At 38.5% G+C, this 25,643-nt stretch overlaps 2 long non-coding RNA genes across 2 annotated transcripts in view; one reads left to right on the forward strand and one right to left on the reverse strand.

The window, feature by feature from the left end:
• LOC144308054 (uncharacterized) overlaps positions 1-18,777 on the forward strand; it is a 37,601-nt gene extending 18,824 nt beyond the window's left edge. Inside the window, exon 2 of the long non-coding RNA XR_013374692.1 lies at positions 15,668-18,777. This is a non-coding gene — a long non-coding RNA (uncharacterized LOC144308054). The remainder of the gene's footprint in view (positions 1-15,667) is intronic.
• Positions 14,507-25,643, reverse strand: part of LOC144308053 (uncharacterized) — a 93,838-nt gene continuing 82,701 nt past the window's right edge. The window contains exon 4 of the long non-coding RNA XR_013374691.1: positions 14,507-15,798. This is a non-coding gene — a long non-coding RNA (uncharacterized LOC144308053). The remainder of the gene's footprint in view (positions 15,799-25,643) is intronic.

Genomic DNA, 25,643 nt, shown 5'->3' on the forward strand with positions numbered 1-25,643 from the left:
TGACACATGACCAAAGTTAAATCAAATTTGCAATATCCTCCCTGATAAACAGGTCTGAACAGGGATATCTTTAGATAGAATTTCATAAACAATGCAGAGAGGAGGTATTATAGTCATGTAAGTGTGGAGAAATCAGCTAAAAGAAAGGCAAATGAGGAGTCAACAGTGAGTCTTCTAGTCATTTCAACTTTTTTCACGAATTCTGTAGGAGGACTGCTTTTTATCCTTTTTACCTTGATAGTCTCTCCAGCTTCTCTACTTCCATGGTTTATATGAAGACTAACGTGCTGAGTGTCTGAATGTATCTAATAAAGTCCCTATTAATGCAGAATATAGGGTAGAGGAATTATGTCCTGGCTTTTGTACATCATAACTCTGTTCACAAAACCCAGGCCCATACCAGCTCTTTACACAATGGCCCTGTCTTGTTTCCATTTATTCAAGGTGTGATTCAGAGTGATGGTTTCCCCAGCCATTCCTCAGCAGGTATTCATGTGGTTTGGATTTGGGAAGCACATGGATTGCCCAGCACTGTCCCTGTTGAACATCAAATGTCAGCCTCTTTCTGACAGACCATTTTTCTAATTGGTTAAGGTCACCTCAGATTCTGCTCTTGCTTGCAAGGAATTTTCAGCTTTCATTTCCCCTATTCTCCAGCCCCATTTCCCGATATGGTGTCTTCTGCAAATTTAGTTGGAATTCTCTTATTTCTCTCAGTTCAGACCTTGCCAGAAAAAAACGTAAAGCTATGGGACAAACCTCTGCAGTTCCTGGGATATATTGTCCCAGGTTCCTCTCTAAGAGTTGTGCAGTGCCCTTGGAATAGACACTTATAATAGGATAGCTCAGACCTGATATCCCTAACTCATTAATGGAAATGCCGTGCAGATCCACAAAGCTTTAGCGAAGTCCAGATGTGTCCTACGCCAATTGCTCTCCTCTTTATTCAAGACCTGCAACTCTATCGCAGAAGGAAATTAAATTGGTTTAACATGAGTTGCTCATCATAAAGACAGTGCCTTGGAATCTTTTGTTAGCAAATGGCTTGCTTGATTTTTTTTCTAGCATCTTCATATGCATTAAAATGAAAATGGCTCAGTATAAGGAATAATTTTCTAACTGTTAGAGCTATCCAGAGATGGAGTGGCTGTCTTGAGGAGGTGGTAGAGATGCCATAGCTGGAAGTACTCAGAATTCAAGAGGCAATTCCTGTATTGGTTAGGACACTAGGCTGGGTGACTTCTAGGTTTATTCTCAATGCTCTATTACTGCAGTTCTGCAATTGTCTTATTTTCCAGTAATGTGTTTTCCTTCACTTTTAAAAGATCCTTTTTTAAGGGGGAAGTATAGGAATAGATATTTTATTTTTTATTGAAGTATAGTTAACATATAGTGTTATATTACCAGCAGATGCAAAACAGAAGGATTCAACAATTCTGTAGGTTACACTATAAGTGTAGTCATCATCATTCACCAAACAATGTTATTATAATATTTTTGACTAAATGGACCTAGAGGGTATGATACTACATGAAATAAATCAGAGAATGACAAAAGAACACTTGTCAATTATTTCTTTTCAAAGACATACTCAGGCTTCTACAAGACAGTGACTAATTTTTCTCTTTTCTTTTCTTACATTCCACACCACAAGAAGTATACCATGATTAGAAATGAGCAAAGGTTACTTGTTGACTAAAAATGTAGCCTTTTATCTTTAGCTTGGGTGGTAAACACACAAAAGAAAGCAATGGTTTTCCTTCCTTTATCTAATCCTTAATGTATCCAGATTGGACAAAATGGTGGGAGTTGACCTGTACATGTAGAGTTCTAGGGACTCACAAAGGAAGAGCATAGGACACACACTCACCCAAAGCCCTTTCCAGCGCTGGGAAACAGCAAGTCACAAGCTTAAAAAAATACAAGTCAAACATGATCAATTTATATTCTTCTCAGAGCTATGAGCTCAAGAAAAATTAGATCTGTACTTTCTTTCTTCCCTACAAAGCCTTAGGAGAAATAGCACCCCAGGATACACTGACACAGCTGAACCTCCTGGCTCAATTAATATAGAGTGAGTTACTAAAACTTCTAAATAACTGAAAACCTTACTAGGTTTGTGAAGTTGCACAATGAAATCATTCTTGATCTCCTCTTCTTCATGCACCAGAATACATTTAGAATTGATTCTTTGGAAATGAAAGGAACAAAAGTGAAAAATATGAGTGTTGCTCTGGGACTAACCTTTGTTCAATACCCATGTCTTGTGATAGAAAAAATTAATCTGTCAAGGGAGATTCACACAGAGACTGTGTTCCTATCATGTGAGTTGGGAAGAGCAAGACTGTGTGTGTTTGGACGACATATTTAATTCCTTACTAAGCCCTACATCATGAAAAATACCCTATTTCTTTACCTAAATAACCTTCTATCTAGTATAACCCTCACTTAACTGGGTGAAACAACAAGCCTTATGGATTTGGGGCCAAATCCCAAGGTGTGTCTTGTGCCAGAATCAGCTTAGTGTTTGACGGAAAACTGTAAATACAATGGTGATGAAATGCCCTCTTTCCAAAATATGTTTGTATCTCAACGTTCTGATATAGGAGACGCTCAAATGCACTTCAATATAAAGATGGGGTTGTGTCTTATAATATTTGACCCAAAACAGCATACTGTACTTCGCTGCAACTTTTACAGGGAAGGAGAATAAAGTCTACGTGATGAACCAGAGGGCTACCTCTAAGGAAAGTCTGCCTAGCTGCTTGAAGTCTTGAAGTTGCCTTACTTGCTATGAAGGAGTGGGAGGACAAGAAAAAGCAAAAAGGAGCAATAGAAAACAACATGCCCAGTGATAGCTTTACCCTTCTAGTTCTAGTTTAGAGGAAGAAAAGAAATTTGGGGAGAAAAATGGGAATTTCATTTTCATAGATCAGTTAAACGGTTTCTAATTATTTTCTATCTTGGTTTCAGTTCCCCTCACGAAGACAGACCCTGAAATAAGTATCCCAGTGCAAGGAGTCTATTGGGATGTGATCCCAGTAAGCACTGAGAGGGAAGTGAGCACATGTGACAGCAAAGGAAAGGAAGACAATAAAATGTGTGCTAATCAAGCCAGTTAGCCATGGTGGACAACTGGAACTCAATCCTTCTGGGAACTCTGGGAGACAGGGAAGAAAATTCCAGAGTTATGTCAATGGAGGGACCATAAGCTGCAGTATGTAGTTGATCCTGGAACAACACAGGTTTGAACTATGTAGGTCCACTTATATGTGGATTTTTTTATAATTACAGTACAGCACTATAAATGTATTTTCTTTTACTTTTTAAAAATATTTTATTTATTTATTCATGAGAGACAGAGAGAGAGAGAGGCAGAGACACAGGCAGAGGGAGAAGCAGGCTCCATGTAGGGAGCCCGACATGGGACTCATCCCGGGTTCCCAAGATCAGGCCCTGGGCTGAAGGTGGCGCCAAACCGCTGAGCCACCCGGGCTGCCCGTATTTTCTTTTCCTTATGATTTTCTTAACATTCTTTTTTCTCTAGCTTACTCTATTGTAAGAATATAGTATTTGATATGTATACAAATTGTGTTAATCAACTGTTTATGTTATCAGTAAGGCTTCTGGTCAACAGTAGGCTACTAGCAGTTAAGGTTTCTGGAAGTCAAAAGTTATATGCAGGGATCCCTGGGTGGCGCAGCGGTTTGGCGCCTGCCTTTGGCCCAGGGCGCGATCCTGGAGACCCGGGATCGAATCCCACGTCGGGCTCCCAGTGCATGGAGCCTGCTTCTCCCTCTGCCTGTGTCTCTGCCTCTCTCTCTCTCTCTCTCTGTGACTATCATGAATAAATAAATAAAATCTTTAAAAAAATAAAATAAAATAAAATCTTAAAAAAAAAAAAAAAGTTATATGCAGATTTTTGACTGTTTTGAAGGTCAGCAGTTGTAACCCCTGCATTGTTTAAGGCTCAATCATATGTCCACTGACTCCTCCTTTGTCATTGGTTTAGGGCTGTTTCCAAGGACTTTAACTCTGTAGCACTTTTGGCTTATATCATAAGTAATTTGAGCCTGATCCCTTGGCAAGAAAGAAAAAAGTGTTCAATTTACAGAGATGAATTTTGAGTAGCCATTGGCAGGAAACTTACACTGATTCTGTTATAAAACTCATCTTGGGATCTAATCTAAGTTGCTTTCTCAATTAAATGGTGGGCTATTTAGATAAAGAGACTGAGTAACTTTCATGACATTGACATTAGTAAGTGATAAAAATATATGCTCTAATTTTTTAACTGATGTGTTTACACATATTGTATGTATTATGTAATCACTCATTCAACACTTAATGTGAGTTAATCTGTGTCGGAACTTATCTTAGACCTCAGCTTTAACAATCTTTAGTCAATTGCAAGATCAGAACCCTGATGCGATTATGCAATTATCCTAGAACATGGCATTCTTCCTATACTGTGACTACCACCTCAAAGCCATGTTCTCTTCTAAGACACTGATCACAGACAAACTTGTGCATCTCAGCCTAGCCCAGTTCCAACCTAAGCCACTTACCCCTTTTATTGAACTAAAGATATAACCCACCCTCACCTGTCTTCCACCAAAGGAAAATATCATTGATACAGTCCTTCAGGATATTTCAAATTGCTATTTTCTGTGGATTCAACTAAGAAAATAACAGCTAATGTGTATTGAGAATTTACCACTGAAATACTGTTTAAAGCACCTATATGTATTTACTCCTTCAATCCTGACAAGGCTACAAGGAAAGAATGTTAATATTCTCATTTTACAGATGGGTTATGGAGACAAAGACAAGTTAAATACCCAGCCCAAGGTTTCCCAGTTAGTTACAGAGCTGGGATTTTAAGCCAGGCAATTTGGTTCTAGAACATATGTCATAACTTCTAGACTGTGGGAAACACTGCTGTCATATTTCCAGCTTCCTTATTGATTGTGGTTTAATTCTAAACCTAAACCTTAGCATATGTGAAAAACTAAAAATAAAACAAAATACAGAAAAATCTCAGTAACTGTGGAGGGGATTGAACAGAATTAACCAAAAGATTGCGTTTGAAAGTATCAGTTATTTTGTTCTGATTTATAATGAAAAGATGTAGTTCCTTCAATCAAAAGGTGCAGTTCATCAATAAAACGAATGAAACCCACTAATGAGTAGAAATCCTTAGGACATCTGCTTTAAGGAATAGATAAGAATGATTTATGACCATTTTCACTTATGTACCTATATTCATGGACATTACAACTACCATATCCGTTGATGAAAAATGTTTTTCAGGTGCCATGGGCACTCAAAGATGGGCACAGGGTAGCCCACTGTTTGGCAAGAGAAAGGTGACATTGAAGTAGCAACCTCTGTTTTATTGTTGGGATGTTCATTATGGAGAAAATCCAAGAAAATCTGCTTTTTATCGAGTTCCTCTTGAAATCCCAGAGTCAGCTAAGCAAATAGCCACCAGTGTCCCTGGGTAATCACAGACTAAGCTCAGCTTTCCTCCATCTCTTCTCTACTGGAAACAACTTTGGATATAAGCAAGAGTGGGTCTGAATCCTGGTTTCACCACTTACTGGATCTGTATCTTTTTTTCTTATCTTCAAAATGGGGATAATGATAATACTGGCTTCACAGGGTCACTGTAAAGATCAAGTGAGCTGTTACGGATAAAATATTCAAAGTAATGCTTGGCATGTCCCCAGTAAGTGGTAATGTTTAATGACTGTCATTATGTGACCCTGATGGTGTTAAGTAGCAAGCTCTAAAATCAGACTGCCTATGGGGCACCTGAGTGGCTCAGTCATTTAAACATCCAACTCTTGATTTTCGCTCAGGTCATGATCTCAGGGTCATGGGATGGAACCCTGCATAAGGTTCCACACGGGGTATGGAGTCTACTTAAGATTCTCTCTCTTCCTCTTCCTCTCCCTCTGCCCCTGCCCTCCCTTAAAAAATAAAAATAAATAAAATCAGACTGCCTAGGATGCAATCATGAATCTGCCACTTACTAGCTATGTTAGACAATTTATTTAAACTCACTAAGCCTCAGTTTCCTTGCCTAAAAAAAAAATCTTATAATGATGAAAGAAGACATAGGTGAATTGACTAATGCAATACCTGGTACTATGTAGATGTCAATTTTAGAATATTCCTCCCCTCTAATTTTAGTTTCATAGTTTCATCTCTCCTTTCACCTCAGCATGGCAATTACCTCCGGCCATCTACCCTCATACATCCCACTCCCAATTCAATAAAAAAGATGCATATTTCTGAGGCATTTACAAGATTGATATGGATCAATTTTAGATATGTATCTTAAGACCTGTGGATGAATTTCCAAATTCTACCACAGAGAAGTGATTTTACATAGTGCTAAAATGGTAGACTCAGGGACCACACAGCCTGGGTTTCTAACCTGGCTCTCTAACCTGGCTCTGTCACTATATGACCATGAACAAGTTTCTTAATCTCTCTGTGCCTCAGTTTCTTCAACCATAAAATGGAGATTAAAAACCAACTACAAGGTTCAGAAGAGACTATCACTAACAATTATATGCCAACAAATTGGGTAATCTAGAAGAAATGGTTAATTATTAGGCATATACAACTAGCCAAGATTGAATCAGGAAGAAAATGAAATATGAACAGACAAATAACAACTAGGGAGATTGAATCAGTATTCAAAAACCTCCAAACAAAATCCCAGTACCAGATGGTTTCACTGGTAAATTCTACCAAACATTTAAAGAATTAACACCAGTCCTTCTCAAACTCTTCCAAAAAACTGAGAGGAAGGAACACTCCCAAACCCATGAGGTTAGCATTACTCTGATACCAAGCCCAGATAAGGACACTACAAGAAAACTACAGACCAATATCCCTGATGAACATAGATGCAGGGGCACCTGAGTGGCTCAGTGGTTGAGTGTCTGCCTTCGGCTCAGGTCATGATCCCAGGGTTCTGGGATCAAGTCTCATATCAGGCTCCCTGCGGGGAACCTACTTCTCCCTCTGCCTATGTCTCTGCCTCTCTCTCTGTGTCTCTCATGAATATTAAATAAAATATTTTTAAAAACATGGATGCAAAAATTCTCAACAAAATAGCAAACTGAATTCAACAGCATATTAAATGGATCATACACCATGATCAAGTGGGTTTTATCCCTGGGATCCAAGGATGGTTCAACAAATGCAAATCAATATATGTGATACACATTAATAGAATGAAAAATAAAAATCATATGCTTATCTCAATAGATGCAGAAAAAGTATCTGACAAAATATAGTATCTGTTCATGATAAAAACTCTCAACAAATTGGGTGTGGAAGGAACATACCTTAACCCAATGAAGGCCATATGTGACAAGCCCACCACTAGCATCATATTCAATGATGAAAAGTTGAAAGCTTTTCCTCCAAGATCATGAACAAGATAAGGGTGCCCACTCTCATCACTCTTACTCAATATAGCACTGGCAGTCCTAGCCACAGCTTGGAAAGAAAGGAAAAAAGGCATCCAAATAAGAAAAGAAAAAGTAAACTGTCTTTATTTGCAGATGGTATGACATACAGAAAATCCTAAAGACTCAGGAAAAAAACTGAACTAATCAATGAATTCAGGGAAATACATACCAAAACCACACACAATGTGGTTGTGTGTCAGAATGTCTGTCAGAATGACTGTCATCAAAAAGACAAGAGACGACAACTGTCTGTGAGGATGTGGAGAAAAGGGAATCCTTGTGCACTGTTGATGGGAATGTAAATTGATGAAGTCACTATACCAAACAATATGGAGGATCCCCAAAACAACTAAAAATAAAACCACCATATATTCTAGCAATCTCCCTTATGGGTATATATCCAAAGGAAATGAAAACAGGCTATCAAAGAGATGTCTGCATACTCATATTTATTGCAACATTATTCACAATAGACAAGATATGGAAACAACTAAGTATCCATCAGTGGATGAATAGATAAAGAAAATGTAACATACGCAATGTATATCTATCTACCCTTTTCTTGAGACGAGAGAGAGACAGACAGACAGACACAGACAGAAATTCCATATATATATAGATATATATATAAGGAATAGATAAGAATGATTTATGACCATTTTCACTTATGTACCTATATTCATGGACATTACAACTACCATAACTGTTGATGAAAAATGTTTTTCAGGTGCCATGGGCACTCAAGATGGGTATATGAATATATATATATGAGAAAGAATGAAATCATGTCATTTGCAACAACATGGATGGCTCTTGGGGTCATATGTCAAGTGAAATAAGGCAGACAGAGAAAGACAAATACTATATGATATGACTTATATGTACAATCTTAAAAAGCCAAACTGTTAGAAACAGAGAGTAGAATGGTAGTTACCATGAGTTGGGGGGATTTGGGGAAAGGTTCATCAAAGGGTACAAACTTCCAGTTAAAAGATGGGTAAATTGTGGGAATCGAATGCACAGCATTTTGATTAGAGATAAAAATATGGTACTATATATTTGAAAGTCTCTAAGGGCGTAGGCTCCCAAAAAAGAAATGGTAATTATGTGATACAATGGAGATGTTAGCTAACACTATGGTGGTAATCATATTGCAATATATAAATGTATCAAATCAAGAAGCTGTACACCTGGGCAGCCCCAGTGGCTCAGCGGTTTGGCGCCCCGTTTAGCCCAGGGTGTGATCCTGGAGACCCAGGATCGAGTCCCACGTCAGGCTCCCTGCATGGAGCCTGCCTCTCTCTCTCTGCCTATGTCTCTGCCTCTCTCTCTCTGTGTGTGTGTGTGTTTCTCATGAATAATTAAATAAATCTTAAAAAAAGAAGCTGTACACCTTAGAGTTAAACAACGTTTTATGTCAATTATACCTCAATGAAGTTGGAAAAAAAATTAAGGCAAGAGTTGGTAAAACCACCAAACAAAACATACATGATACAGTCAGTTGTAAGGTAAGGCTTAAGTGAGTAAATACATGTGAAATGCTTAGTACCACACTAAGTGTTGGCCACTGTTACTACTTTAGAACAGGTTATGACACTTGAGTGAAGGAATAAAAGACAGTCACTGTGATTGGCTGCTTCACAGACTGGAAGCCTGTGTATGATTCACACATGGGTATCTCCCACTCAAAGGTATCCTGGGGCTAAAGCAGTCCTGCAGAACTGCAAGGATATAATTAGGGCAAAATACTACCATGAATAAAGATTGAATTTTGTGTCTAAAGATCCCAATTTGAGTGCAGTTTTGTTGTCTACCAGTTGTGCAGCCTTGTGAAACTCACTTAACTTCACTGAGTCTTAATCTATCCAACTAAAAAACGGGTGCTATCAGCCCTCTGTTACAAGCTTATTGTGAAGATCATAATAGAAATTCCAGGAAAAGGGCTTGGCAAATTATTAAGTACTATACACATAAAATGCCTTTTTCTCATCAAGTCATTCCTATTGTAGTTGCTATTTTACAAATATGCATGTCTTCATCCCACTCAATTATAAAATGGGCTTTTGCCTTGGGGCTTTGTAGAACCATCTGCTTAGATCTAGAAGGTGGGGGATCTGGACCTAGGGTGGTCAGAAGTGATTGAGACTCCCAGGCCTCTGATTGAACTCGGTGCCAGTGTCCTAACAATTGCACTCACGCTTAAACTTGGGTGGTTGTGAATATAGGTAGGGTCACTAATCAACCAGGTGGCTACCCGCTGCCCAGAACCATGGGTAATTAAGTACAAGGGCCATTTTTATCCAGAGGGTTTGCTATTTCATAGCCAATTACCCAGGCAGCTTCACCCCACTTTGAACTTCGTGGGAAGTAAGGGCAGCATATGCATCTGCAGCCTCAATAGCTTCCCTGTAGCTCCTGCCATCAACCCTATTCAGCTCATTCTAAAGGAGCGGCAGCATCCACCTGCCTTTCAGTATTTAACTCCTTCATTTAGAAAGAAGCAGCAGGAAATTTGAACCAAGAGCTATTTTTATCTTTATAATAGCAAAAGCAATTTTAACACTATATACACGTTGTAATCTGCATTTCTGCAATCTGCTATATTTTAAAATATCAAAATCAAGAATGAATGCGTTCTTCTCAGACATTCATGTGCTCCCTAATGCAATTTTTTTCCTAATTAGAATGGTGCTTGGTTAAGACTAAGACATTTAATGTTCTTAAGTCCCTAGAGCAAATGGAAATTGTACTGAAGACCAGTTGTATTCAGCTTTACCAGAGAAAATGTAGCTCTATGGTATGAGCTTATTTGGAAAGAGATTTTATTATTAAAATGTGCCAATTAGGCCTATAGCATTAAAGGAGTCCAGAGGTAGAGGCTTAAGCATGTATGTGCACATCCAAAGACACACAACGACACATGCACACACACACACACACACACACACACACACACACTCACACCCCAGACTGCCAGCTAGTGGTCTGTCTCTCAGCCCCCTCCCTGACTACTAAGGGGGTAATCATGCAAGGGAAGAGGGAAGGGAAGGTTGTGAAGTAAGATGTAAATGAATCTTTGCGTTCTCCATTCCTGTTGGTAGAATCGGACCCCTCCGATCATCTCTTGAGCTCCCATCACTTCTCAGTTCCTTCAACTGCTTCCCTGAAGCCCTCCCTTATACTTCAAGCAAAGAGAACCCTATCTCCCTCTCTCATCCCATTACTTGTCTCAGATAGGCCCTTCCCAGGTCCTTAGAAATGGCTTTCACAAGAAACAAGCCAACCTGCAAGAAACAGGAAGAGTAACATTCATCCTTCCCCAGTTCAAAACCCAGTTCCAGGCATCTCCTCCTTGACACCTAATGCCTACTCCCTATAGCACTGATTATCTATATGAGAATGTCTCTAACTTTGCTATGTATGCAAGTAACCAGAGGATCTTATTAAAATGCAGGATCTAATTTAATAGGACTGGCACCTGAGATTTTGTATTTTGGTTGGGCTCCCAGTTGACAAAAATGCTGCTGATCCATCGACCTGTACTTTGAGGAGTACGAGTCTATGCCACACAGTTTAACAATTAATCCTAATCTTTTACCTCGCCATATAGGTTATCAAGCCTCTGAGACCAGGGAGCCTAGTTTATAATCCTTGTATACACCTTCACAATGCTGAGCTCATAATTGGGGCCAATTAATGCTTCTAGATTAATTGATTGATTAACTATTGTAACAAGTACTTTGAAGCCAGACAACCTGGGCTGAACTCCCAGTGCAGGTCCTTATAAGCTGTGGAAGTCTGGGCAAGTTATTTATCCCCTCTGAACCACAATTTCCTCATCTGTAAAATAATAGGGTAACCGAAGATTATAAGAACTAATTCTGTAAATCATCTTGCACAGTGCTTGACACATAGCCGGCTCCCCATAAATATGACTTCTATGTTGTCTTGGATTTCTCAAGAAAAGAATTTGGGATGATCAAATCATTCTACAAGCGTCAGTTAAAATTTCTAAGGGAGAAAAACGAGTTGAAAAAATATGCACATATCTGAAAATGTCTGAATGCTTTTCCTTATGCCCTACTGTCTTCTGGGACTGTCTTTGATTCACTTAATGTTTTCTCTTTCTTGCATTGTCACAAGGCAGCTTTATTTTTTTATTTTTATAAATTTATTTTTTATTGGTGTTCAATTTGCCAACATATAGAATAACACCCAGTGCTCATCCGTCAAGTGCCCACCTCAGTGTCCGTCACCCAGTCACCCCCATCCCCCGCCCACCTCTCCTTTCATCACCCCTAGTTCGTTTCCCAGAGTTAGGAGTCTTTCATGTTCTGTCTCCTTTTCTGATATTTCCCACTCATTTTTTCTCCTTTCCCCTTTATTCCACAAGGCAGTTCTAGTGTATTGAAAAGATCCCTGGACTTTCTCATCAGAAGACCTAGGTTCCCAATTCTGTTATTATTACTCAAGAGATATTGAGTATGAGCCTTAACCTCTCTAACCTTCAGCTCTGGTGGGTTTTCTGGTTTTGTGGTGTGTTCCCTTTCAGGGGCATGACCAATTCTGGAGACTTCTGATTTCTTCTTCCACCATTTGCCATGCAATTTCTAGCATTTTTATTTCACTTTGTGTTGAATGGTCACTTTCCCAAAGCTTCTAGGAGTCATCCTAGTAGCACGTTAGCATACCCTACAGGGTCCTTGGCAGAGTAAGTTCTATATCATAGTAAAGTAATCTTGTGTTTATAAAATTCTCGTTTATCCAACTTTATGTTTTGCTTCTCTTGGTCCAGCACCCTTAGAATCCAGTACCATATATACTTCCCCAACCCCTGTTAATCCATGGTGAATGGGTCCTGTGGCTCCTTTGTGATACACTTTTCTCCCTTAAGAGGCCTAGCATTTCCACGACTGGGTAATGTAACTTAATTTTAAGTCATGGATATGGCAGCAAGGGTGGGAGCTGGTGGTAGATTCTGAGGAGAGAGGGGTACATGTTTTCTTGCAAGGCAGAAATACTATACATACTATACTATACTATACTATACTATACTATACTATACTATACTATAACATCTTCCAGCAAAGGGAGAGTACTAAGCTTCAACAAGGAGGAGTAACTCATTTCTAAGGCATAGAGAGTTTGGGGCAATTTTGGAAGTCAAGAACTTAGAACGAATTGATCCAGATGCCTTACCCCATGCCTCAGAGTACCCGTTCTTTCCATCAGTGTCCTGACCTTGGCATAACCAACTTGCTAGGGTTGAGAATTCAACCTTACCTGGAAACCTGAGATCCTTACAGTTATGCCTTGGTCTCAATCTTCAACTTTTTCTATCTTTCAGCTGAAAGAGATGAGAATCTCTATGCTGCCAAGGATATTTGGCATTCACACTCCACCTTAAATCAGCTACTAATCCTCATTAGTGTTTCATTGTCTTTGTCAAAAGCATCTCAGAAAAAAGCCATCCAGGGGCGCCTGGGTGGCCCAGTCTGTTAAGTGTCTGATTCTTGATTTCTGCTCAGGTCATGATCTTGGGGTTGTGAGATTGAGGCGCACGTTGGTCTCATGTGCTGGGCATGGAGCCTGTTTAGGATTCTCTCTCTCTCTCTCTCCCTTTGCCCCTCCTCACCCTCCCTCTCAAAAAAAAAAAAAGCCATCCAATTCCCCAGTCCTTATAATTATTACTTCACCCAAACACTCAAATGCACAAGATATTGCTCCTGCCAGTCTTCATTTCCTCTGGTGTTACATCCCAGTTCACCACTGATAAAAATCTGAACAATTTAAGAGCTACAGGATGCCAGGAATCGATGTTATAATTCCCCCTACCACCAGTGAAAAGGTTTTCACTTGCATTTGTTGGTGGGTAATACACTTCCAAAATCCCATTTTAGAATATTCTTCCTAGAATCAAGTCTTAAGTCAGATTCTTGGGAAATATACTCTGAGACAGAATCTGAATACAGGAGTTTTGGAGAAGGAGAGTTCTTTCAGAATAACACCTCTAAGAGAACTGGGGAAGCAGGATTGGACACAGGAAGAATTTAAACCACCATGTAGTTGCAATAGAGGCTCCAGCCAATCGTACAGTGGATTATAGAGTTAGGATGGCCCCTCAAAGTTGTACTGAACTGAGGCAAGGGGACTAGGTCCCATAGTCCTATATCAAGTACCTAGATAGGAGCTGCTCTCCAGAGGAAGGGTGTAATGCTAGGTGAGGTGGTTCCCTTGAGATGAGGCCAGAGCCTGGAGAGGGACTCAGCTGTGAGTCATCAGCAGCCAGCATGCCCAGCAGTCTAAGGGAGGAGTGCCTCAGTATCGAATGGAGAATTTAGGTGGTACATGGGTTAATGGTGGTGGTGATGGGAAATTATGGCAGGGGAGTAGTAAATGTGCTGCTTACCTGAAGGGGTCTTCTCACAGTAAATGATTCCCCACTATCTTCATGCTGGCCGTGCTTCTCTTTAGAATTTGACAGATGAGGCAGGAAAGAGGATATTCAGGAAAAGTTGCAAGTCTCCTTAGGAAACTTATCACTCCTTAGAGAGCATTTCATTCATGGTGGGTGGAACACTAACACCTTTTGACATGCAATAGCAGTGAAATTTTTAAGACTTTAATCAGTTGTGAACTTTAACTGCAGCTTGTCCACTGGCTATTCCTGGTATACCTCACCAAAACAGAAGGGAACTATTACCTGGAAATAAAAGCATATCCATATGCATTATTCAGATCATGTACTAATCCAATTTTCCTTTTTTGCATCAATTCATTGTGTAATAGTGCCTGCTACATAGCATTCATTCACTCATTCATTTATTCAACAATACTGATTGCATATCTGCTATATGTCAGAAACTGTTCTAGGTGCTAGGGATACAGTAATTAACAAGGTAGATCGTCTCTGTCTTCATGGAAGGCACATCTAGAAGAGGGTTGTAGAGATAATGAATAAGGAATAAATAAGAGAATTTCAAATAGTTATGTGATATAATGATAACAAGTAATTGACTTTTTTAAAAAAGATTTTATTTATTTATTCATGAGAGACACAGAGAGAAAGGCAGAGACACAGACAGAGGGAGAAGCAGACTCTAGGCAGGAAGCCCAATGCGGAACTTGATCCCTGGGCTCCAAGATCACGCCCTGGGCCAAAGGCAGGCGCTAAACTACTGAGCCACCCAGGGATCCCATTGACTTTTAAAATGTGTAGAGCAGAGAGAAAAATTACTATAGATAGGGCAAAGTGGCTTTTCTGAGGAGAGGATTCTTCAGCTGAGATCCACATGATGAAAAGGAGCTAATCAAGTAAAGATCTAGAGGCAGGAGTTCATTTGAGCTGAGATCAGAGTGAGGCGAGGAAGCAGGCCATAAGAAGATCTGGGTTGAAGCAGGCAGACAGAATCACTGATATGAAGGCTCTGAGTTAGGAATGAGGTTGGCCATGTTTGAGTCAAAAAGAAGACCATTGTGGCTGGAGCTTGGTGAACAGAGAGGAAAGTCAAACAAAATGAGATTGGAGACTAGGCATGGAGCAGAATATGTAGAGCCCTGGAGGCCACAGTAAATAATTTATTCTATAACTAAGGATAATGGGCAGACAATAGTGAGGTCTGAGCAGAGGAGTAACAATCTACTGTCTGTTTTGAAAGAATTACTCTGGCAGCTGTATATAAAATAGACTCTATGAGTCAAGAATAGAAACAGGAATTCCAGTTAAAAAATTATTGCAGTAATTTGGGACACAGATGATGGTGGCTTGGACCAGGACATTGGCTGTGGAGATGATGAAAAGTGGTCAAACTCTGGACATATTTAAAAAATAAAGCCAAAAAAAAAAAGCCAAAAGATTTTGCTGAAATATTAGATGTAGGATGTGAGAGAAAGATAGAACTTGTATTAACAACACTATAGCTAGGGTCAAAAGTGTCAAGTGAGTGATTTAAAGAATACGTAGGTTGGAGGAAGAGATTACTGAGAGCCAAATCAGGAAGATTTCAGTCCTAAAAGGCAAGTGTGTGTGTGTGTGTGTGTGTGTGTGTGTGTGTGTAGTGAGAGAGTACAGAGTTACAGAAAGAAAGGGAGTAATTTCTCTTATTGAAGATGATCTTGTTGACAACTCATTTCTAGGATTGGCCAAAGCTAATGTTTTCTGTTTTGACTGACAGAATTGAGGACCGTCTTCACTTTGTCAAACTACTCCTGGAGGTGAGGCACACCCTTTGGTGCCTTCCAAAGTAGCAGTGATTGTTACAATGTCTCAAGCTCTTCTTAAGCAGGAGATGGCTGGATGCAGGATCTGCAAGAGGAGAATAAGAGCAAACCCAATCACAGCTGGGCTAGAAAGTCGGCGGGCTAGAGATCCTTTTGCACTTCACAGGCAGGAGGGTATACTCTGCAAGCAAAGCCAACCCACAGCTGCTGGGCTGGAGCACAATTGATTTCCTTTGTGGAACTAGCCACAGAGAAATCCTTCATGTGTGCTCCCAGACTCAGTGGCAGTTTCAAGTTGATGCGAAATAAGTGCTGACACATAACACAGAAGTGTTAGTTAGAACATTTTGGAATTTCAAAGCATCACCTGATGGGAGAGAGTGTAGGAAGCAGGAACTAACCATCTTGCCTGAGAAAATAGGGGTTGAAGAAGGGAAGAAGATTTTTACAAAGTCAGTTACACATCTTTTAACACACAGTATTATAATTTTCCTCTTTAATGCCTTTATACCCGGGCAACTGATCTGTCTTGTTCATCATCAGCAGGGTGACTGCCACATAGTAGCTGCTCAGGAAATATTGTGGATGAGAAGAGCTTCCTTCAATTTGCTATGGGATGCTGACTACTTCGTGAATCAATAAAGCCAATTAGATTGAAAGAAAGAAAAAGAAAGAAAGAAAGAAAGAAGAAAAGAAGAAAAGAAAAAAGAAAAGAAAAGAAAAGAAAAGAAAAGAAAAGAAAAGAAAAATACTGTGGATGAGTGAATGAACAATTGAAACTAAATCAACCTCAGCATCCCTGCCAACTGGGTCACACTGTCAACATTTGTTGTCAGCAAACGTACAATTTGAGTCCTAATTCCTAATTCCTGTGTCTGGTCCTAGGGACACGATCAGTCTATGTCTGTAGAGTTCTTCTGAAGCAGTTGGCTTTGTGGAACTAGTCAGTAAATGGAGATAGGAGACCAGCCAAATGACTGGTTTAACTGGTATTTTTTCTACTGTGCAGCCCAGTGTTTTGTCTATATTGACAAAAAAAAAGGAAGATATAAAAACAAAATAAATCGAAATGCATGCTAGTGTCTGGCAGATGTAATCACATCCCTATCCTGAGCTGTGATCATCAGCATGAACCCAAGACCAAACAGTGGTTTAAGAGGCTGTCTACAACCAGTCCTTCTAGTCCCCTCAGGAGTGGGGGTGGAGAACAGCCAGATCAGTTGTTTGATGTCGTGAATTCAAAATACCCAACTGATTGACTCAAATTTTCACTACTTATATAATCAGGGCTCTTGTATAATCAGCGTCCTCCCTCTCAGTAAGGTATCAGATTCCTTTCACCTCTCAAATGCCCCTTTCGAAAGACTACAAATATTAGACACCTGAAGTCATTCCTGTTTGGAGATTTTCTCATCTAAGCCTCTCCAACCATTCTCTGCACCTCCCCCTACCTTGGCAGCTGTGTGACCCCCAAAGGTTTTCTTTCTAATCAGGGCTGAAATTCACATGCAATTCTTGAGTAACCAAACATGGGGCTGTCTGTATTAGTGAGAGATATTTTTCCCAGCCCATCCTGATTGGATGAATTGAAGGTTTCCACAGACTTTCCCAAGTGCCAACTGCTTAAGCTAAACAATGACAGCAAATGAAACTGCATATCAAACAAAGACACATCAGGAGGAGGAACAAGATGACGCTGATGTCATGAAACCTGCTTCAACTGTGGGCCAAAGGCAAGGCACAGTGTTCATATTGCACAAGCCATAGCTAACACAAAGAAAAACAGGAGAAAACACACAAAGAGGACCTGAGATAATACCTATAGAAAAAGGAATTTAAATTGCAGATGGATTCGCTATCAGTTTGAGTCCTCTACTATAGAAGGAGACTATTTTTGCTGCTCTCCTGTTTAGTGTGTAATCTTCTGTAACAAACATGTAGTTTTAAACACTATTTTAATAAACAAAATGCATAGTAGTTTCAAGTCTAGTAGAATATTTCCGTTAAAAGTATAATAGCTGTGCCCCAGGGTAACATAACCTTAAGTGAGCTACTCAGTGTTTCCTAATGAGTGAAAGAAAATAGTTTATACCAGTAACTTCCACCTCTATTATAATACGGTTCTGTCCATCACCAGTAGCCTGAAATTATAAAGGGTAAAACATTTAACGAACTTCCTCTTTTTAAATGATGTGTATCATCTAATGCTGAGGGAGAGAAAGCTAAGACCCACCGCTTGAATGGTCCTAGAACAGCCTTAACAGCAGCTTGTTAACAATCATACTGAGGGGTATTATACTCTTTCAGCAGTTGGGAAGCAATTTATTTTATTTATTCTCACCACTGTGCCTTTTTGGACCTAGACTATATTCCAGCCATCAGAAAGCTTTATCTCAGTTGGAAAACATAAATTCTTATTTTGGTTTCCAAAATTCCAACTCTTTACTAAGTTCTAAGTACCTTTAAAAAATTGAAATGCTCATGGTTGACATTTATTCTTATAGGTATAAATACATAGCTACATTCATATTTTAAAAGAACGTACGCTAAACTCACACTTTGTCAAGAGCATAATTGAAAATGAGGAGCTTTTCCCGTTAGTTTGTTTTCAACTTGCATATCCGGCTTCATGCTTGTCTCAAAAAATGTACACGAGCCACATATCCAAAGAGAATGAGACTACTGTGATATACTTGAACTGTTTTTTGTTTGTTTGTTTTGTTTGTTTGTTTTTACCATTGGCCATTATTGTGTCAAAATGCTACTGGGTTTCCTCAAAGATATAGTTCTCATTTCTAGGTAACTAATAGGGATAAAAATGCTTGAATCAGAATTTATAAGGAGGGGGCACATTCTGAAATTCTTACAAGAAATTGGATAAAAGGAAACATAAAGGCAAGGTCACCAAGTGATCTATTTTCTACTGAGTGAATGTAGTATTTTTTATTCATTTCATTTTTGATGGTACAACTGTGTGGTTTCTCATTGGAGAAATACAAGTTTTGAGTACATGTTCATATATAACTTTGTTCCTGAATAATAGTAATAAATACTTGAAAGTTTATTTTTGATGACTCTATAATTATTTGTTGTGGAGAGCTAGCATGGAAGCCCTTCAATTAAAATATAGGCTGCAAAGTAGCAAAAATAATTTTAAGTTCTTATCAAAACTACCCTGGGGCACCTGGGTGGCTCAGTCGGTTAAGCATCTGCCTTTGGCTCATGTCATGATCCTGGGGTCCTGGGATGAGTCAAGGGTTGGGGTCCCTGCTCAGTGGAAGTCTGCTTCTCCCTCTGCCCCCTGCCCCCTGCTTGTGTGCACGCTCTCACGCACACACTCTCTCTCTGAAATAAGTAAATAAAATAATTTAAAAAAACTATCCTAAGTCATTCATCAACAGATGTGTATTATTTAAATTTTTTTAATTGAAGTATAGGTGACACACAATATTACATTAGTTTCAAGTGTACAACTGTACTGATTCGATAAATTTATACATTATGTTGTGATTTCCACAACTGTAGTGGCCATTTGTCCTTATAAAGCGCTATTACAGTGCCATTCACGACATTCCCTATGCCGTGCCTTTCATTCCCATGACTTATTCATTGTATTAACTGGAAGCCTGCATCTCCCACTCCCCTTCACCCATTTTGCCCATCCTCCCTCCCCTCAGGCACTTGTAAGTTTATTCTCTGAACTTATGAGTGTGTTTAGGTATGCATTATTTTTTAAAGATTTTATTTATTTCTTTGACAGAGAGAGAGCACAAGCAGGGGGAGCAGCAGAGGGGAGCCTGATGAGGGGCTTGATCCCAGGCCCCCTGGGATCATGACCTGAGTGGAAGGCAGATGCTTAACCAACTGAACCACCCAGGCACCCTGGGTATACATTATTTTTAATATATAGTCTCCTTCCATATTTTTTAAATTTATTTTTTAAAGATTTTATGTATTTATGAGAGAGAGGCAGAAACACAGGCAGAGGGAGAAGCAGGCTCCTCACAGGGAGCCCAACACGGGACTCGATCCCTGGTCAGGGATCAAGCCCAGAGCCGAAGGCATGCGCCACCACTGAGCCACCCAGGCGTCCCTCCTTCCATATTTTAAAAATAAATCTCGATATCACTAGGATTAGCTCCTGCACTACTACTAGAAAGTCAGGAATGCAAAGATGAACTTAAAGCCCAGAAGTGCATTTGATATTTAAAGCCAATAGACGATGATTAGATAGATAGATGATAGATAGATAGATAGATAGATAGATGATAGATAGATAGATAGATAGATAGATAGATAGATAGATAGATAGACTGCACTCCTAAGGACTGGGGCTGTAAGATGAGAGTGAATCCAGGTTGTCACAGTCCCTCTGGAAAAAACTTTGACTGAGTCTATCCAAGTTTACCAAATTGACCATTTTGACTAAATTGACCAGTCAATTTCATGAAACAGCCACTTAACTCCCTCCCACCTCAAATTGACCAAAACCACCTGTTAGGGAACTTGCGGACAGTCTTATTTTCTTGCTCTTCCAAACACCAATTCCCTCCACGGCTCTACTCGCCTGTCTCCTCCAAGCGGCCCTTTACTGATGCAATTGTTTTCTAAATTGTGATTGGAGTTAGGGAATAACTATTTATTCCCCAGGACACACATTTTCCTGGGATTGAGCGAGTTACAGTAATCAACTGAGCTGATGGCTGCCTGAGTAGAGCCATTTGAGGGCCCCCGAGGAGCAGGTTAAACTCCGGAATGCGCCAAGAATCCTACTTCGGTCGAAAACTACATGAACCACTGGCGTGGCATTCAGTCCACTGCTTCGTAGCCAGCACTCTGCCTCGGAGCTAGCGGTCTCAAATGCTCAATCAGCTGTGATTTCTCTTGGGGCTAGCCAATACACCGAGCAGGTCTGGCCACCTCACGGTTCTTCAAGAAACAGCCGTCCAACGGGAAGACACTGTTCGTTTACCATTTGGTATCAATGCCTCCGTTTCGAAATACACGATGAGAAAGGAAATGCAGTTGTGCAATTTTTAATTGAGATGTGATCATTTCCATTTCAATTCTTACTACACTTATCTGCAGGCAACAATGCATCCATGAAAACTCCCAAGAGAACTTGGAAGGATCAGAGACTCACTTGCTTTTTACTCTGGGCATGAGATACCTACCATCTTCCACAAGGTGGCAGGCAGTTTACATTTTAGTGTCAGGGAGCAACAGGAAATCGCTCCGCTCTCAAATGACAGCAACCCCAGGTAGCGAGGGTGACATTTGCTTTACATTATGATACACACTAATTAATCATTAGTGATCCCAGAAGTAAGTCTGCAAAAAATGCTTTGCTATGGCTTCTCACAGCAGGGGCTTGCAATATTGATATTATTACATGCACATATGTTCAGCCAGTATACGTTGTACTCATTTAAGTTTTAAGACTTAGAGTTTTTAGGGTATTTTAATTAATATTGCCAGATTAATATTCACCTCTTATATGGAAAGGAAAATGATGAAGCTAGTAAAACAAATATAGAAAGAAAAAGCAGTAAACAAAGCTAAAGGCAACTTTGGTAAGTTTTTGGCTGGAAGAACCTTTGTCCTCTTTTGTTGACATTTTCAACTTTTTCCCAGACCCACTTCAAAATCTCGGGGTGGGGAGGGTAAACATTCTGTAAAGAACTTTGCTGACACCACCATCGCACACTTAACTATTGATTCAAAACAGATCACCTCACAAAGGATTTATCTCATCAACTAAGAGAAAATGTTCACATTGCCTTCCAACATGGATTCTGTTCCACAGCAAGAAGCCTCATTATTCTAAGTAACTCCACCAGGCCTCAGCTACAAACCAAGCTACAGACTATAAGCACTGATGTTTTTCCCTAAGAAGAACCTTCCAGGAAGATTTACCAGCTGCCTGAGCAGCCACAACCAAGCAGTTCCCTCCATCACCCAGAGCTAACCCAGGACAAAGACCATCTGGCTGGGTTCACCCCACCAGAGGAACATCTTAATCAGTGTAAGTTCATACCTTAGTGCCAACTGTAACTGGTTAGTTCTCCACTTAGGCCAACTACACACATCCCTAGGCCTTGTTAACACATTTTTTGGAAAGTTTCTTTTACTCCTTCACCAAACATTAGCTTTCCTCTGATAATGGCACTTCCTTCAGTACTTCTTGAATTGTATTATATATCTAAATCACTCAAAGATCTTGATAAAATGTAGACTGTGATTCAGTAGGTCAGGGGTAGGACCTGAGATTCTGCATCTCTAGCAAGCTCCTAGGTGAGTCCAGATGCTGCTGGTCCACAGGCTACACATTAATTAGCAAAACTATAGTTCCTTCACTCATCCCCACTCCATATATTCCTGGGGTAAAGAAAACTAGTAGGAGTTTCTAGACTTCCCACTGTATCTTCTAGACTTCCTTTCATCAATAACTCCTCCTTCTCTTTTGAAGCCCTCATCATCTGACAGATAAACTATCTTCACAATCATCTCCATATCCCCCACATAGCCACTCCTTTGCATCCACTGAACAACCTGGAACCCACATTGTCATATTCTTTCCATCATATATCCTCCTCTTACCTTCTTGAACAACTTGAGTCTTCACGTGACCCACACATGACACTGGCCTTGACCTCTCTTTTTAGAACTGGTGTTCCCAGATCCAATTCCAATGGAGCAGGGACAGTTCCCTCTGTAACACCAAGCAACTCTTGGACACCAGCAGGGTGTCTTGAGAATTCAATTCAATGCTGACTCTATCTACCCAGAGCTAGTATCAGATTCCACAGGTTAAGGGTTCAGCCCTACAAGACTTCCCCCAACCCCCTACTTCAGGCACTGGCTGGGAGCCCCAGGCTATTACCTGTGCTTCTGACTGATTGTCTACAGATTGGAGATCTCAACAACCACCTTAGGTTTGATTTGTTTGCTAGAGCAGCTCACAGAACTCAGGGAAACACTCATGTTTACCAGTAAAGGATGTGATAAAGGATATGAATCAACAGCCAGATGAAGAGATATATAGTGTGAGGTCTTGGGAAAGGGTATGAAATTTCATGCTCTCTCCAGGCCACCACTCTTCCCAAACTCCATGTGTCCATCAACCTGGAAACTCTCTGAATCCAGTCCTTTCGGGTTTTTATGGAGGCTTCATAACATAGGCATGATTAATTAAGTCATTAGCTTTTGGTGACTGATTCAACCTCCAGCCTGTCTCCCCTCCCTCAAATCAGGGGGTAGGACTGAAAGTTCCAATCCTCTAGTCAGGATTGGTTCCCCTGGCAACCTACCTCCATCTTATGGTGCTTCTTGAAAGTCACCTCATTAACATAAATCCAGTCTTGGCCAAAGGGGCTTGTTAAGAATAACAAGAAACCTATTTCACTTTTATTGCTCTGAAGCAATTTCAGAAAATCCTCAGTTCATGAAGCAAGAGACCAAATATTATGACAAAAGATATTCCTATTGCTCAGGAAATTCTAAGGGTTTGGGGAGCTCTGAGCCAGGAACTGTGTACAAAAACCAAATAGATATGAGAAAAATATATTATTACATTATATATTATATACCATATATTATATATCACATACTATATGATATATTACATATATAATATGATACAGTATATATATATTACAGTACATAATAACTTATACATTATATACTTGTTATATATTAATTCATTTAATTTTTAATATTTATTATATACATTATTACATGCACTATATTACATATAACATAATGTATCATAATAATATAATAATATAGGATATGTAATATGTAATGTATATCATATTAATATGTATATAATACGTGTATAACATGCATTATATATCACATACAGAATGTATCATATATAGAATATATCATATATAATATGTATGAAAAATTATGATATACAATATAATATATATCATAAACCACATGTTGTTTATGCATATATAATATATGCGATATATTACATATTGCATATAATATAAGGAAATATAATATAAATATTTTATATGTATATAACATATACAATATATAACATGATATAATATATAATACATAATATATAACATAGTCATGACATATAACATATTGGGTATAACATATATCATACACAATATGCAACACAATATATAATACACCACATATATGTGAAATATCTCATCACATACATTATACATACTATAAATTATATATCACATGCATAAACTGCATACATCATGCATGCTATATACTACATTTATCACATACCACACATGATGTATCACATACATCATATATCATATGAGATATATCATATGTATATATGAGATATGCACCATACATCATATCTGTATATCATATGAGATATGCACCATACATCATATCTGATATACTACATATCACATATTACACATATGATACACAATACATTGCATACAGAACATATAATGTGCCACATATTAAATGCATGCAATATGTGACATGTTATATTGCATACATCATATATGCAGTATGCATATATGTCCCATGTAATATATCACATATTGCATATGCAGCATGCAATTCATCCCATATGCAATAAACCATGGGATATCATGGTATGATATACAATATATGATGTATGATGTGGCATATATATGATATATGCAGCTCGTACAGTATGTAATTTGTGATATATAGCATATATAATATGCAACATATTGCATGTGATATGGTATTCTGCATGTGATATATGTTGTGTGTTATATATTGTGTTGCATATTGTGTGTATTGTATGTTATGCATACTGTGTGTTATATGTCATAACTGTGTTATATATCATGTGTATTTTATATTATATCATATATTGTATATGTTATATGCATATTATGCTATATGTATTTCATATTATATTACATTATATTATATGCAATCTGTAATACATGGTGTATATTATATGTGCATATATGATGTGATGTGTGATATGTTATGTATCATATGTAATATATGGTATATTCTATATATCATATGCAAATAATGCATTATATGGTAACATATACATATTGATATGGTATGTATCATTATATATGCCATATACTACATATGATATATAATAGGTTTAATAAATATATGATATATAGTGAATTATTATATAATGTAATATGTATATTGCACATTATGGGTAATATGTAATATAATATATGGCATTATCATATAGTATGTGATATGGTATATGTACTATGCAATATAATATATAATACATTGTATATGAAATATTTTTTTTTTTAAATTATTTATTTATTTACTTATGATAGTCACAGAGAGAGAGACAGAGGCAGAGACACAGGCAGAGGGAGAAGCAGGCTCCATGCACCGGGAGCCTGACGTGGGACTCGATCCCGGGTCCCCAGGATCGCGCCCTGGGCCAAAGGCAGGCGCCAAACCGCTGCGCCACCCAGGGATCCCTGAAATATTTTATATATTACATATGCTGTATATGATATGTTATATGATATATGTGTTATACATTACATGTGTTATATACTATATGTGATATGTGTGTTATATATTATATTACATAGTATATTTTCATATATTGTATATGATGTACAGTATATATGTTATATAACATATGTCATGTATTATATATTGTGTGTTGTGTGCTATATATGTAATATGTATGCTATATATGTTCTGTATTATGTGCTATATATTATGTACTATTATTATATATCATATATTATGTGTATAGTATGTTATATATTATGTGTACATTTTATGTGTATATAAATATATAATATAAATCTTATATTGTATATTATATATATTATATTGTATGTTTCTTATATATATTTGGTCAGCTGACTGACCAAATATGTATTTCTTATAAATCACAATATCACAACCTCTTTTATTCCAGTGACTTTCATCTCCTTTGTACTTGAGCAATCAACTCAG

This window comes from Canis aureus, chromosome X, assembly GCF_053574225.1.
Source record: "Canis aureus isolate CA01 chromosome X, VMU_Caureus_v.1.0, whole genome shotgun sequence".
Classification (NCBI taxonomy): Eukaryota; Metazoa; Chordata; class Mammalia; order Carnivora; family Canidae; genus Canis; species Canis aureus.